The following is a 14,109-nucleotide window of genomic DNA, read 5'->3' as shown; positions in this document are numbered from 1 at the left end:
TTGGAAGGTTTCTGCGCGGGGTTGTTTTAGCGGCCCGCCGCTGAGCCTACTGTAGGACGTTCGGGATCCGCGAGAAGCAGGAACAAACAAAAAAAACAAACCAACAGACAAACAAACATAGACACCAAAAATAGGCAAAGAAATGAGCGCGGCGGCACTCACTGCCGCGACAAGCGTCTGCCCCCGGAGCAGGTGCTCTCTTCACCCCACTGCAGCCGCGTTCTGCGAGAAAGAACCCGTTTCCTGCGCTACTGCGACGGGTCACCGATGCCTGACCGAAGCCGTGGCGAAAGTGCGATGCGTTCGAACGCGAGCCGTAACCTAATTGTCAGGACGCTCACCTCCTCCCCTGATGCAGGTGAACGTAAAATCGGCGTCGAACTGCCAATACTGGCTCGGACCACTGACGCACGAGTTATGCGAGATCGTGCAGGTGCGATGGGAAGGGGGAGGAGACGTTTTCTTATATATAGGAGATGCGCAGGTGGGGTTATTCAACGCCTCGTGTGAGTTGGTACGTGTACTGCACAGTTTCGCGTTTTGATTTATTTGTAACTTGCAATGCGTGGGGGGGCATCAAACGTTTAATGTCGCGGGACAAGCTTTCGCATAGAAAAATTACTTTAGCTCGAGCGCAAGCTCAAAAAAGAAGAAGAAAAGGAAAGAAAAAAGAAGATCGGCAGCTTCTCCCGGAGGAGAATTCACATTGATAGCCAGGTTTAGCGTTGCGCTCGAACTCTTCGGACGACGTTATAACTATAAGCGGACACAGCTATATGAGGATGCGACATACGCGGGTGCATCAAAATTTTTGCCATCCTTAAATGCTTTAGCACGCCCTGCAGACCCTGTAATGGCATCGCACCGGCGTCACAGAGCTGTGCGTAAAGAGCGGCGCCAGTTAAATAACATCACTTTCAGGTCGCGAGCAGTGATATTGTTCAGCGTTTTTTAATTCTCTGCGAAGAATTAAGATAAAAGGCATGCGCGGTGAATCGAATGTTTAACGACTGTTGTTTGCGCGCAACCATTAATTGTAAATAGTTCTGAGGAATTATCAGACAAAAGCCGGGACGGTGTTTGAGCAACTATGTCGTTTCAATAATGTAGCATCTATCTTGCATATACGGTATCGATGGGCATGTAGCATACATGCATAGATGTATACGGAACATCACGGTAACGGAGATAATTTGCCTAGAGTGTCCATAGAAGTGAATTAAACGCAGTGTATTCAGGCGTATACTGTGACACTGGATCACGCATTAACGACGTGCCCATGACCAACCGGCATAGTTTCTCTATTGCAGTTGGCCAGTTGCTTGGAGTATTTTGCCTACAGTCAGAAGCCGTACCTGCTCATTTTGTTCAATATGATCATATCATGTATCTCTAATCTATCTCAAAACAAGCCGAAAGGAGCTATTGTAAGTTCTTTGAAGAGTCTTCTTGCAGCTTTCTGTATTAAAGTTGTTGGCCACGCGTACTACTCTCTACTCTATATAATTGTCGTGGTCAAAGAAAAAATAACGATCGACGGAACTGAAATTAAATTTCAAGATGTTAAACGATATTTCATGTCGTTCCGCCGACCTCCCAGCTTCTCTTGCTACACGTCTCCGAAGTCCTCGCTACAAGTTAGTTGAAACAACCACGCGGCACTTCACATATAAGTGTTGTTTAAAAAAAAATATCGGCGGGTCAGCACAGTATCGTCAGAAACTCGTTTAAAGATTCACCCTTAACAAGGAAATCTCGTCATTACGATGGCTAACTCGCAGTGTTTCAGTTCACTATTTTCATTTCCATTGCACAGTTACAGTGCACGTCAAATACGCGCCGTCAGATTCGCAAGTGAACAAGCGGGGACGATACGATCGTTTGATGCAACTACACAACAACTACACCTGCGCCACCGTTGAGATCGTACCAGCCTACTCTCGACAGCAGACGCCCGTGGGCTTAGTTTTACCCTTCTCCGTTAGTCTTTTTGTTGCCTTCTGCATCGTAACAAACAAATACCCGGGGAGCTAGGTGCAACTAAAAGCAGCAGCAGCAGCAGTTCGGGGGCAGCTGCAGAGTACACAGTGGGCAGTACCCGGTCTGCCAGCAGCCGGCTTCTATAGCAACCGCGTGCAAAGACAACAACACGCGCCAGACGAGTCGATAGCAGATTTAAATAAAACGGCCGCGCTTTGTCTTTGATGACCTCACTTCCTCTACAGCGGAGGCGATCAACGCCGGCAAAACGACGGCGGTGGTGCGTGAGAGAAGGCAGATGAAAAACAGGGAGCGCGCGTAATATACGCGTATACGGTGCGGAAACGGTGTGCGTGCGCTCTTTTCCGTGTTTGCCTTTTTCTTGCGACTCGCGCGTTGACGATTTTCGTTTTTGTTTCAGGCGCCGCCATTTAGAAGCAGTATTACGTAGAAACGTTCCTTCTTTGCTCTTTGATGTCTATACTAGGCCTACACTGTAATGCCTTACTACGCCGCGGGTATTTTATTTATTTATTTATTTATTTACAGGATACTGCCGGCCTTAGTCTTAGGCCTTGGGCAGGAGTGGACAGTGCGATATACAGATGAACAAAACAAAAATTAACAGCAAAAATCATTACAAGAATTCAATACATTGCAATAGACATATTCCATGATCCGCACAAGCCGTACAGAGCATTCCAACGAAAAAAGCATTACAAAATTTCAATATATTTTAAAATACGGATATTCGCTGAGCCGCAAAAGCTGTACAGAACATAATGATAACAACGGGATATTGATAACGAGGAGTCGCATTCATACTGGTATGCTGAAAGACATCGCGCATGCTCGGTAGGTTGAGCAGCAAGAAATCTACAAATAGCAATGACAGGCAAGCGAAAATAGCACTTCCGTATATTGTAAAGCAAAGAGGAAAAAGAAAAATTACATTCATACATACATATATATATAACATCGTCTAAGTGCTATTCAGCTGGTTGCAGAATGCCGCCACTGTGGACCTGTATCCGTGGCTATCTTATAGCCGAATGAATGAATCAAAGAATGAATAAACGAAAGAACGAACGAACGAGTGAGTGTGTGAGTGAGTGAGTGAGTGAGTGAGTGAGTGAGTGAGTGAGTGAGTGAGTGAGTGAGTGAGTGAGTGAGTGAGTGAGTGAGTGAGTGAGTGAGTGAGTGAGTGAGTGAGTGAGTGAGTGAGTGAGTGAGTGAGTGAGTGAGTGAGTGAGTGAGGCACTGAGCTTTAATACTGGTGCGCATAACTCATATCGACCTAAGCGTCCGAAGAAGACACTTTCGTTCTAGTTACTCTTTAAGCCGGTCGTGTGTGCAACCGTTTCGTCCATCTAGCCCACGTTGTCACAGGCGAGTATCCAAGGAAATACGAAAACAAGGCGAACGATGGCGTCAAAAGGCAATCCTTGAACGTTGCTCTTATTTGCACCACCCTACTTACACCGCCGGTCCCGCAAAAAAAAAAAAAAATGCTTTTCCATTTTCTCTCATACGCTCGCCGTTAAACAACAACAGCAATACAACTATGCCGGCAACGGGTATATACACCCCCCCCCCCTCCCCCTCCTCCACCTAAATGGGTGCCTATATATTTATTGCCCGAGTAGAAAGAAAAATGGTTCTTTGCCGTTCCTTCTTCGACTGATGCAATTAGGGTAAAGGCACCCCAAAGAACGACGCAACTTGGGGCCTTCACAAGAATTTCTGCTAATTACGAAAGGAATCTTTGAATATATATATAACAAAGGGGGCACTCGGCTCTTCGCCGAGGCAGCGCTGTGGTAAAACAAGAATCACGAACTTGACCCCGCAGGTCGTCAAGAGGTGGAGCGAACGTTTCCCTTCTTCATATTCATTTTATAATCCCTCCCGCTCCTCCTTCTTTTCCTTTTTTCTACGAATCCGTGGCCAAAGCTGTACTTCCATCTGTAGGCGTCCAGTTTGCTTATGCACATTCATCAGCGTTTGTTAACCTGAGAGTGCCTAATTGATTGTGCCCTAGAAATTGAGGCCCTCTGACCTCACAATGAACGCAATTAACGCTCACACTTTTCATATTTTTCTTCCATTTTTTTTTTCGAGAGTACCCACTTACCATTGCGCCCGCGTGCAGTGGCCGCCATAAGTATGTGGGTCAGTGCGCATGCGAGAGCAGCTGCTGCAGCTTGGAGCGTGTATTACATACAGCTACCGATAAACTACTGGCGGTTCGAAGCTCTAGAGTCTGTGCAGGAGGATTAATTTCATTCTGCAGAGCGTCCAGAGGCTGATAATACAATGAAAAGGTGCTGGATTGAAGATAGCGGTATGGGATTTCTTGTTGTGATTACACTGGAATATAGATTTTGCTTGGGCAAGCAAAGCGGATCGCGGGAACTGTCTGTTAATCCTCTTAAACGCCTCCACTGCAAACTCGAAGCGCATTCAACTATTTTTCAGATAGCTAATTAACGTAAAGTCATTCAACTCTAGAGTCATTCAAGCGTCGAAGCAGGCCGTTAAATTTTCTGCGCGGAATGTTTAGGCATCCGACAAACTTTTCATGCAATTTTAGAAAGTCTGATTTCTCGATATTTCTTGTTCAGCGAACTACTCCTGATTTTGCGATCGTGTACATAAGCCGCCAGGCTCGAACTGCTTCTCATTTCGCCATCATACAGCGTTACCAAAGTAAGCTCGTTATTCCTAAGTGACAAAAAAAAGGTTAATAGAATAATAGTAAAGACGTCTATACAATGTGTCTTTCGTTGCTTCGTTGCTGTCTCGCTTGCTACTGCTCGGTAACCTTCTAGGCCTGAACGCGACATTGCTCTTATTCTTGGAAACGGAAACATAGAGATGACGTCACCCGCGCAATGCACGTAAACAACAGCGACGCCAGTGAACGACGTTCTGACGCTTGTGCTAGCTCGTTGTCTCATGCTCGCGACCTCGGAGACTAAACTTTCAATATTGGGCGTCTTTCGGGAACTGCACATGTTTCGGATGCCCGGAGAGCTGCTGCAGTTTTCTTTCATGGGCGGAGTTTGTACTGATTTCTTTCACTATAGGTTGCCACCGAGCACAGCCCTCTTTTTCTTTTCTTTTTTTCTGTAGTCTTTTGCCAAGCGTCAGCTTATCTCACGTTGGCTAATAGCGTCCCAGACACATACTAACTTGTAGTCGTACTGCATCGAATGATTGTGCTTTACAACGGGGGAAAGGTGTGGAAGTTACACGGTGGCGCACAGTTGGCTATACTGCGTCGAGGCAGAGAGTTAAAGAACGACAATGGAAGTTTTGATGGTGGGAAACGAGGACAGTTCGTCGTGAAGATCATGTCTATAGCCCGCCACTTTTCACTGCAGGCGCGAAAGGGAGAGGTAAATGGCAGGCGACCATGCACTAAATGTATGCACATTGTTCAGTAAGGGGGATGTGCCCTATACGCGCAGTATACGCACCAGCGTAATGCGTCCACACAGGGCGTTCTCGCGCAAACACATAATAACGAGACAGAAGGTTAACGAATGCACACGGCTGCGCATCTGGCTGATGACGACACGCTGTTTGAGATGGTAATGAAATATTCTCTTCTCTTCAAGGGTCGGATCGCTGTTCTCGTAGCTTTCTGCACAAATCACGTCAGAGGCCGATGTGCCAGAATGTCTCGCGCAAAACCTGCCCTCACCTCGTGTCAGCTCACCGGACCGGGCGACATCGCCAATCCAATACCGGAGCCCTGGCCAGACTTGGCTACGAGCCATACAACTATTCACTGAAGCGTAACTGAAATGACGTTGGATTTTTGCCAGCACGCTTTCAAGCTGTGTTCTCTGGAATCGAAGTGCGCACTGATTTACGAGAAAGATATTCTTTCTTTATTTTCTTCTTTCTTTCTGGCAGTATGGCGTTTATGTAGCGCACCAGTCGACTTTTGAATCTGGCGAGGTTTGCCCGCAGCGTGCCTGCGAATATGACAGGCTTAAGGCACGTAATCTTTTTTTCGTTTCTTTTTCGATATAAAAAAGATACACGGGCGGCAAGACGCGGGCGTTAGTGCTGTATTGAGGATGGCGCCCTCATAAAGGAAAAGACTAACAGGGTCTGGGAGCAGAGCGGAGTCTCCAGTTTCAATTCACCCGTCCTTGTACACTTTTATAGCGTCTGAAGGAGGGTGCCTGTTTATGGTTCCTCGCATTCTTGTTCTTCTGCGCAGACATCGTTTTTGTTGTTTCCTCATCATATATTCACGCATACACTTCTTTTCATGTTTTTTACCCTCGACAATCCCCGTCCTTCCTCCCCCCCTCGCGACTGCCACTATTTACTTTCTCCCTTCTCTCCCAATCTCCTCCTCTTCAAGATTTCATTTTCCTCCTCGTACATTTTTTTTTTTGTCTTGCTTCTCGCTCGCTCTCAATTCCCCCCCTTTATCTTTTTTTCTTATTTCGACCCGCTCGCCTCCCCTCGCCTTTAATCGCGTCGCCACGTAGAGAGAAGCAACGGCGGCAACAGCGGCAGAGGCGATTCAGCGAGCGGCTTGCGAGTGTGACGCGCGCGTCCTTTCCCGTCGTCGTGGTTGTCTCGTGCCCTCCTCCGCAGAGCGGGCGCGCCGCCTCCCCTCTCGCCCACCCCTCTCGAGGAGGCAGCGGCACGTCGCGGCCGCGCGGCGAACTAGGCGCGCCTGTACGCGGCACGGCGCAGCGCTTCGAGTCGCGCTCCGTCAGCGGCGGCAAAGACTCGGCCGGCGCGCTTCCGACCCGAGCGGCGCCGCAGCCGCCCCGATCTCCTCTTCACTTCTCTTCCCGATCGCTGCCACCGCAGGCCGTTCGCGCTCCCGGCCTCTCCCCGTGCATCGTGGTCGCGTGCGCGCGGCGCGAACACTGTGTGCGTGCGCTCGCGCGCGCGTGTGTGGTGTATCGTTCCACGGAAAGTGTGCTTTCGCCCCCTTCTGTTCTTTCTTTTTGGGCCTTCTTTTTTTTTTATTTGCCACCACCGTGAGAGATCGGCGTATCCGTGTTTTATCTCGCCATCCTGTTCGTGGTGGTTGTCACCGTTGCCTCTCCACCGAAGAAATCGTCGCCGACCCGTGGACACATTTCAATCTACACGCCTTCGAATCGCGCGCCTCGCATTCTACCGGTGTGTAGCCCGGCATGATGGGACTGCGGATCGCTCCGGTGGCGACGCGAGCGAGGAAGTCATCGACGACATCGGCTAAAGTCACCGCGCGAGGATCCGTCGCTCCTTTTGCCCCGGCCGTCAACGACACCGTTTCTCGTGCAAAATTTTCTGCGACGACATCAACTGCCGCGACGACTACGACGACAACGGCGCTGAACAAGTCGGCCCCTAACGGCTTCCGTCGGCTGCACTCACTGTCGCCTGCTCGGTGCTCGTTTGTGATCTCGCGGTTCCCGTGCTCTCTCGTCGACCACAACAGCGGCTCGTGTTCGTGCTTGTTGCCTGTCGCGGCGGCGACGCCGGATGTGCTGCCGTCACCTTCGACGACTGTGACCAGCGGCGCGGCAGCGTGGGATTACTGCAAGTCCACTCGCACGGGATACCGAGGTGAGTCGAACCGTGCCGAACAAGGAAGGCGAAGGGGGGGTCTCGCCGCGCGACCGCGATGTGTCGCGCGTTATCTTCCTTTCGGAGCGTGCCACCCGCATCGCACTTTCCAGTGCTCCTCAGACTCCTTTTTCATCGTGAATGACGCGGGCGCAGCCCAAACGACCAGTCTACTCCATTCATTCTTCATCTATACTCTCGTGTCTTCCCACTACGTCTCGCCGACTTCACTTCGCTCCGTCCTGATCTGTTGCTTTTACTGTCAAGACAGAAATGCACTTGTACATGTCTAAGGATCCTTATTTTGTAGAACCAAAACTACGTAGAACATTACCGGAGTCGCGCGTTCTACGCTTTTCAATCGCCTGCACACTCATTAGCGGTAGTTTAGTTGGCAGCTCGGCGTCGAGATCGACCATCACTTCGTTCAGTTCTCATCTGTTGCCTTGAATGTTGAGACAGAGAAACATCTCCACCTGTCTCCGATCATTGCTGTTGGACCAGAGCTATAGAACACGACCGGCACCGTGTGCTGCGTACTTTTGATCGCCATCAATACCGTTTCTGGCCGAGTAGATGAATCATTGTTCCTCACGTTGACGATTCTCAACGATAGAATGGCAATGTGGCCAAACACCAGGGGAAACGTTTTCAGTCTGGATCATCGCTAACGTTTTCATGAAAAAAATCCTAAATAGAAGGGAGGGGGGGCGGTGGCTAGAAGGCTTCGCTGCATAGCAGTGTTAGCGATTGTTTGATTGATTCACTCCTCCATTGATTTCTTATAAATTGGAAATGCTGGCATGAAACACAATTTTTCTCCGCCTTCTCGCAGCTTAACTTGTTCACTGAAGGTTGATGATTGGAGAAGTGAAACATTTCAGCTGAGCAGTTCGCAGCCAAGCGCAAGGCAGCCAAGTGCAATTTAAAAGAGAAGGATTATATGAACAAAAAGCGGTGCTCACGAGTTTCCGTCTTCCGCCGTCAAACTCGGGCGATGCGCAGCCGTCTGCGCTACGTCACCCTGTCCCGGCGTGGCCGTGAAGAGCAGTCGCCCGCGCGGCGGTACTGCGAAGGCGGCTGCTGGCATTTACCTCCCAGGAGGGAGAACGAAATTGTGAAATCTCACAGTGCCGCGACCGCGGCTTCAAGCTTCATTGTGTCGAAAAATATTGATTGCGCAACTGCCCAGTCGACTCAATGATTCGTTCTCGGCTTCGTTCTGAGGAATTTTCGTTCTTGTTTTTCTCCCTGCGTCGCAAGCCAGACACCACCACACCGTAATGCCGTTACGTGCACGCTGTCGTGCTCGTGCACTTCTTACGCTATGCCACGTTGTTCTCACTGTGTGATCAGCATAACGATATTTAATGAGAGTAGTATTGTATTTCAGCACTTCGTCGTTAAGCATTGCCCATATGGTTAGGTGTTTCGGCTTGGGCGTGTGCTTTATTATCTCTTTTTCTTTAGTAAGCGCATGCGTATGAAAAGACATGTCGGCGAATTCGTGGTGGTGCCAACTACCTCTCGTTCTACAAAAGTACTAGATCAAGCACGCTCACAGACCGATAGTAACGCGTGCACATAGTAGGTTAACAGTCCACATTGTATTTTTTCCCCTTCCAATTTGCAGCGTGTGTGTTCGAATAACTAAATTCCTTAGCACATTCATGTTGCAGAGGTCTCGAGGAAGAAATTCGAGAAGATAAACGTTGCTCGACGAAGAACCGGAGTACAAGAAACTGAGCCGTACAACATACGTTCGTTATTCTTGTTCCTTATATTTAATGTTGCTTTAGCATGATGATCAGGTCTATAGCGGCAAGGAAGTATGGCATGTTCGTGTAGGCCCTGCGTGCGCAAATTATGTGCGTGTACTTTTCCACGGTGACCAAGAAAGGTTTTACTTTGGCTCTTACGTGTCTTGTGTCAGAGGCTAGTCCTTACGTTTCAAGTTGCTTCTAATAATGAACATTTCTTCAGGCGTGGCGCCCGTATTTAAAAATTAGTTCGTACGATACTAAACTGTCAGGCGTTATTCCCCCCGAGTTGTCAAATGCGAAAATATGAACCTTTCTTTCTTTCTTTCTTTCTTTCTTTCTTTCTTTCTTTCTTTCTTTCTTTCTTTCTTTCTTTCTTTCTTTCTTCGCACTGGAAGCAACTGCTAATTCTACAGCAGTAAAGCTTTCCCTTAGTGGTCGCAGTTGATAAACAACGGCGAAAAATCTTCTTGATTAACGGTAGAGTATAGCTGCTGCTGTTATTCCCTTTCATTCCATCACACACGCATACACCTGGGAGATGTGGCCAGGAGTCAAACGGGTCAAGCAACTTGTGGCGACGAAAATTAAATTACAAGTGCGGGAAATCTTGCCCGGAAGACAGTTAGAACCCCCGACAAAGGCTAAATTTCACCTGGTAGTGAACGAGCAACGACGATAGTCAAGCAAAACTCTAGCTTGGGCTAGTTGGTTCATGCTTGAATGTGTAAAGACCAGGACAGAAGAAGAACACAAATGACAGCACCGGCGCCGGTCCTGTCGTCCGTGTTCTTCTGTCCCGCTCTATTGCGCCTTGCTCTTTACACGATAGTCAGGCGTCATTTCATTTCTTTTTTATCTTTACTTGCGTCTAGATTTAGAACAATTTCCAAAGAAACTTCCCCGGCTGCCGAGTCACATTTTAGTCTCTTTTAAAGATCTGCACCTCATTTGCCGACGTTGCTATGGAACGCACGAAACCATCGATCACGACGTGGTCCTCTACGCGTACGTAGCAGCAGTCAGCTTTTACCGGATTTTATCATAAAAATAAATGTCAAGAGCAACAAACAAAAGAAAGGACGACGCAAAGGGAAAATGTTTAACGTGGCAGGAAACAGCTTTCAGTCATTTCGTGGAACATCTGCTGCGGTAATACATTCCCCTCCCCTGTCCCCCAGCTTTCTTTTTACTTCTCTCTTCTCCACTAACACCTGTGTATGTTACACCTAACACTACCGCATTCTCACCAGCCCTGACCACATCGCGAAACCCATTTTACAGGCATTTTCAGACCGCCTTCCTTTTTGTAGAGAGAGAGAGTGAGAGAGTCATATGGGAAAGGCAGGGAGGTTAACCAGGTTGAGCCCGATAGGCTACCCTGCACTGGGGAAAGCGGGAAGCGGATGGAAAGGGTAGAAGGACAGAAGTTCACACTTTGAACTATTATGCACACAAGCGTTCATCGCTGAGTCAGTCACAGTCAGACATACAGGCTGGCGCATTTCAAGGAACGCAGCAGCGCCTTTGTGGCCTTTGCCTTTTTGCATTTCTTTTTATGTCTAGAGATATGCCTAGAGATCTGTTAACACATTCACGCCAGCAGGCTCTAGATGGGAAACACGTACATAGTATTGCATGCGGAATGTGATGATCATTTATGAAGAAATTTGAGATAGTATAAGTTTCATGGTTATGGCACCTAAGAGGATAGGAAGAGGAAAGGGAAAGTCAGGGGAGGCGGGGGGGGGGGAGGGAGGGGTTAGCCAGTGTATAGGCGGGCTGACTACTCTGTACTAGGATCAACTGTTTGTTGCTACCATTACCACATCCTATAGCTTCCGACGTCTATTCCGTGTGCTTTGCTGATTGTTTAACGACGCTCACAAGCAAACTTAGTGATTATTTATTTAATGGCCATGGGGTAGATTTCTATTGCTGCAAATTGAGCCTTAATCGGCTGAAATGCAGCTTTTCCGAAACGCCGCGACTATTGTGTGGTTCCTTCTCTGGCTTTTCGCTCAGGAAAGGAAAGCATCAACAATAACAGTGAGATCTGCGCCATCTTATATCTCTGCATTGTGTTCATACTTCCTTTCTTTGCTTTTATTAAGGTGGGCTGTAAAAACTGCACATAGACGTAAAACATAGCTCTACGGATACAAAACGTGGTCAGCGCTGTCTGCGTCTTTCTCACTGAAAACCTCAGGCAATAAAGGAGCATGCATCACGTTACATATATAACTTACTCGATGACTTAGTTGCTTTAGTGGTTATTATTGGTTGCTTTAACTGATTATGACTGCATCTGCCCACGTGGAGGCAAGTGATTTGTACCAGCGTTAGATGTGCTAGACAGAAGAAAAGGGTTGCCTTACGAGAATGTGAAACGGTTCGATTTCATGGAATGACCGCACACAGTCTGCTAGTAGGTGTCGCGCATTCTACTCGCATTTCTTGCGAGATACTAAATAGACAACCTTATGACGATGCATATTCGGGAGACGGAAAGAGACGCTTAAGAAGGTGCAATTACCGACCAAGTCTGCCCTGCTAACAGTGCATGTACAACGTCATCCCCGACACAGCAGACAGCCACGTACTGTGAAAACAGTGATCACGACGTACTTATCTGTTAAAGGCAGCTGCAGCCTTACTTTGCTTTCTGCTATTAATATACGTTCCTGCGAGATAGGCTGAGTGACATGCGCCACCTCAGAGCCTTCTGCGCCGATTTCCATTTCTGAACCGACATTTCTCCCTTCATTTATCTTTAGACTTATTTCCCGGTTCCCTCGTGCAGGGTAGCGAACCGGATTCTTTCACGGTTATTCTCTCTGACTTTTCCTTCGTTCAACTCTTTCAATGACTGATTAGCCAGATAACGGTTACTCGCAAAGCACTGACGACTGGGTTTTATACATAAACGTTCTAACTCGAAAGGTTTGCTTCACTCGCATAGTCGGAGCAGCCTGTACAGTGCGTCAACCTCCTCCTATTGTGGCAATCGAGCTCGACGGCTGACTCACGATGGACAAACATGGAAAGACAGTTGCAAATTATGCTTGCCTCTCGGCTCGATAATGGAGCGACCGGGTCGAAAGCGTCTCGCTGGCGTCAGCGACTACATCAGTTTCCCCAACCCCGGTGTCCATTAGTTTAGCCGTAAAACCACAGCTTTATGTTGACGACAAGCGGTTTCCGCATTCTGCTTGCTTTGGCGAAGCTCTTTTCCTTTTTCCCCGTATGCGGCATCTTTTTTTCCAGAGCCATTAATCAAGTCGACAGTTCCGGCGGTAGGTGCGGAACGTGATGGCGACGGTTATTATTATTCTTACTTTTTTTTTTCCTTCTTTTGATTGCTGCTGCTACCGCCGCCGATACATGCCGAGTGTTTAGCTTGGCACGTTCGGAGAATCGATAGTCCTCCTTCATTTTTTTTTATTTATTCGCGAGCTAATATTCTGAGACGCTGCATTTCCTTACCCGAGAAATTGTAGAGTTCCAAAGTATCGACCATTGTTTGAGCCTGGTAGCAATTTCCATCATGCCTAACCTCGGTCTTTCACAGTGAAAGTTAAAAACTCGCAACTTCAGTTCGCTCTGTCCGCCCTTTCATATGATGATGATGATGAGGCGGAGGAGGATGAGGAGGAGGACCTTCTTCTATGGCGCGTGTCCACTAAGTGGGATGGTCCAAGAACCGGGCAGCTGGAGACAGCGTAAGATTAATAGTTGTTCTAAGATGAGAATGCCCTCGCTACGATGTCCAACGTCTCTCTCTGCGGGCAACTTTACACAGACTAGACTCGAGACCGTTCACCGACTCAAAGATACTCGGACCGTGGCCGCAACCGTCACTGGCTCGAAAAGCGATACGTGCACTAGTGCGGTACTTAAAGTGCACGGGCTTAAGAGACCGCTTATAGTGTCATTGTGTAAGGTGTCCCTCCCACATGTACTCAGTGCTGACTCTCTCCCTTTCTTCCCCTTTCTATTCCCCTTTTCCCCACCCCCAGTGTAGGGTAGCAAACCGGATGCTGTTCTGGTTGACCTCCCTGCCTTCCCTCCCCTTGCTTTCTCTTCTCTTCTCTAAGATGAGAAACGAAAAATGCAATAAGAAAAACCTTTCCGTTACTCCATCGTTTCCAGGCCTCCTTTCTCAGCCTCAGGCTCACCCCCGCCACTGCATGGTTGAGGAAAAAGAAACTGTCGAAGAACACGATGAAACTTTGGTCAAGCCGTGCCATTGCTGTAAGGTCCAAGTTACAGTACGCTCGACGTCGGACGTAGCACGCCGTGAATTTTGGCTGCCTGGCCACTTCGGCCGCGCCATCAACTCGAAGCATGCGAGTTAGACATTGAGCTAAACATTTACTCATTACAAGGAAGGAAAAGTACGTACGTATCGTCATCCACGAAATTTCACCGGGTGAGACTACCGCGGGCAATGGGAATTTTTGCTCAGTTGAGGCATGACGCTTCTAATTTAATGGATGATTAGGTATAGGTCACAAACGCTGTGATACAATGTGAAACATTGAATTCAAGTTTATGCGCCGACCGATTGCGCCACGTACAAAGTGCGTGCGCATCTGTTTTGCTGGCGCCATGATGACAGTAGTCCTCTCTCCCGCTGCACATGGCTTCAAAGTAACTTCGAGAAGAATGCTCCGGAGAGTGCGTCTGTAGATTTTTTTTTTCTTGTTAAATTAGCTGCAAGTTGGGGGGTGCGTATCCTCAACTCGGCTCTTATTGTAGATATTCATTTCTTTTT

General features: G+C 48.1%; 1 protein-coding gene across 4 annotated transcripts in view; it reads left to right on the top strand.

Annotated features, from left to right (window-relative positions):
• LOC139056302 (zinc finger protein castor homolog 1-like) overlaps positions 1-14,109 on the top strand; it is a 599,701-nt gene that overhangs the window by 407,884 nt on the left and 177,708 nt on the right. The window contains exon 1 of one of the 4 annotated variants that reach the window (XM_070534444.1): positions 6,743-7,572. The exons of the other annotated variants lie outside the window; for them this stretch is intronic. The gene's annotated coding sequence lies outside the window, so the exon portion shown is untranslated. Of the gene's footprint in view, positions 1-6,742; positions 7,573-14,109 lie in introns of those variants that run through there. 4 annotated transcript variants of the gene reach the window in all.

The sequence above is a fragment of the Dermacentor albipictus genome, chromosome 2, assembly GCF_038994185.2.
Source record: "Dermacentor albipictus isolate Rhodes 1998 colony chromosome 2, USDA_Dalb.pri_finalv2, whole genome shotgun sequence".
NCBI classification, from domain to species: Eukaryota; Metazoa; Arthropoda; class Arachnida; order Ixodida; family Ixodidae; genus Dermacentor; species Dermacentor albipictus.
The sequence above is the reverse complement of the archived record's forward strand: the minus strand, read 5'-3'. Positions and strand labels throughout refer to the sequence as shown.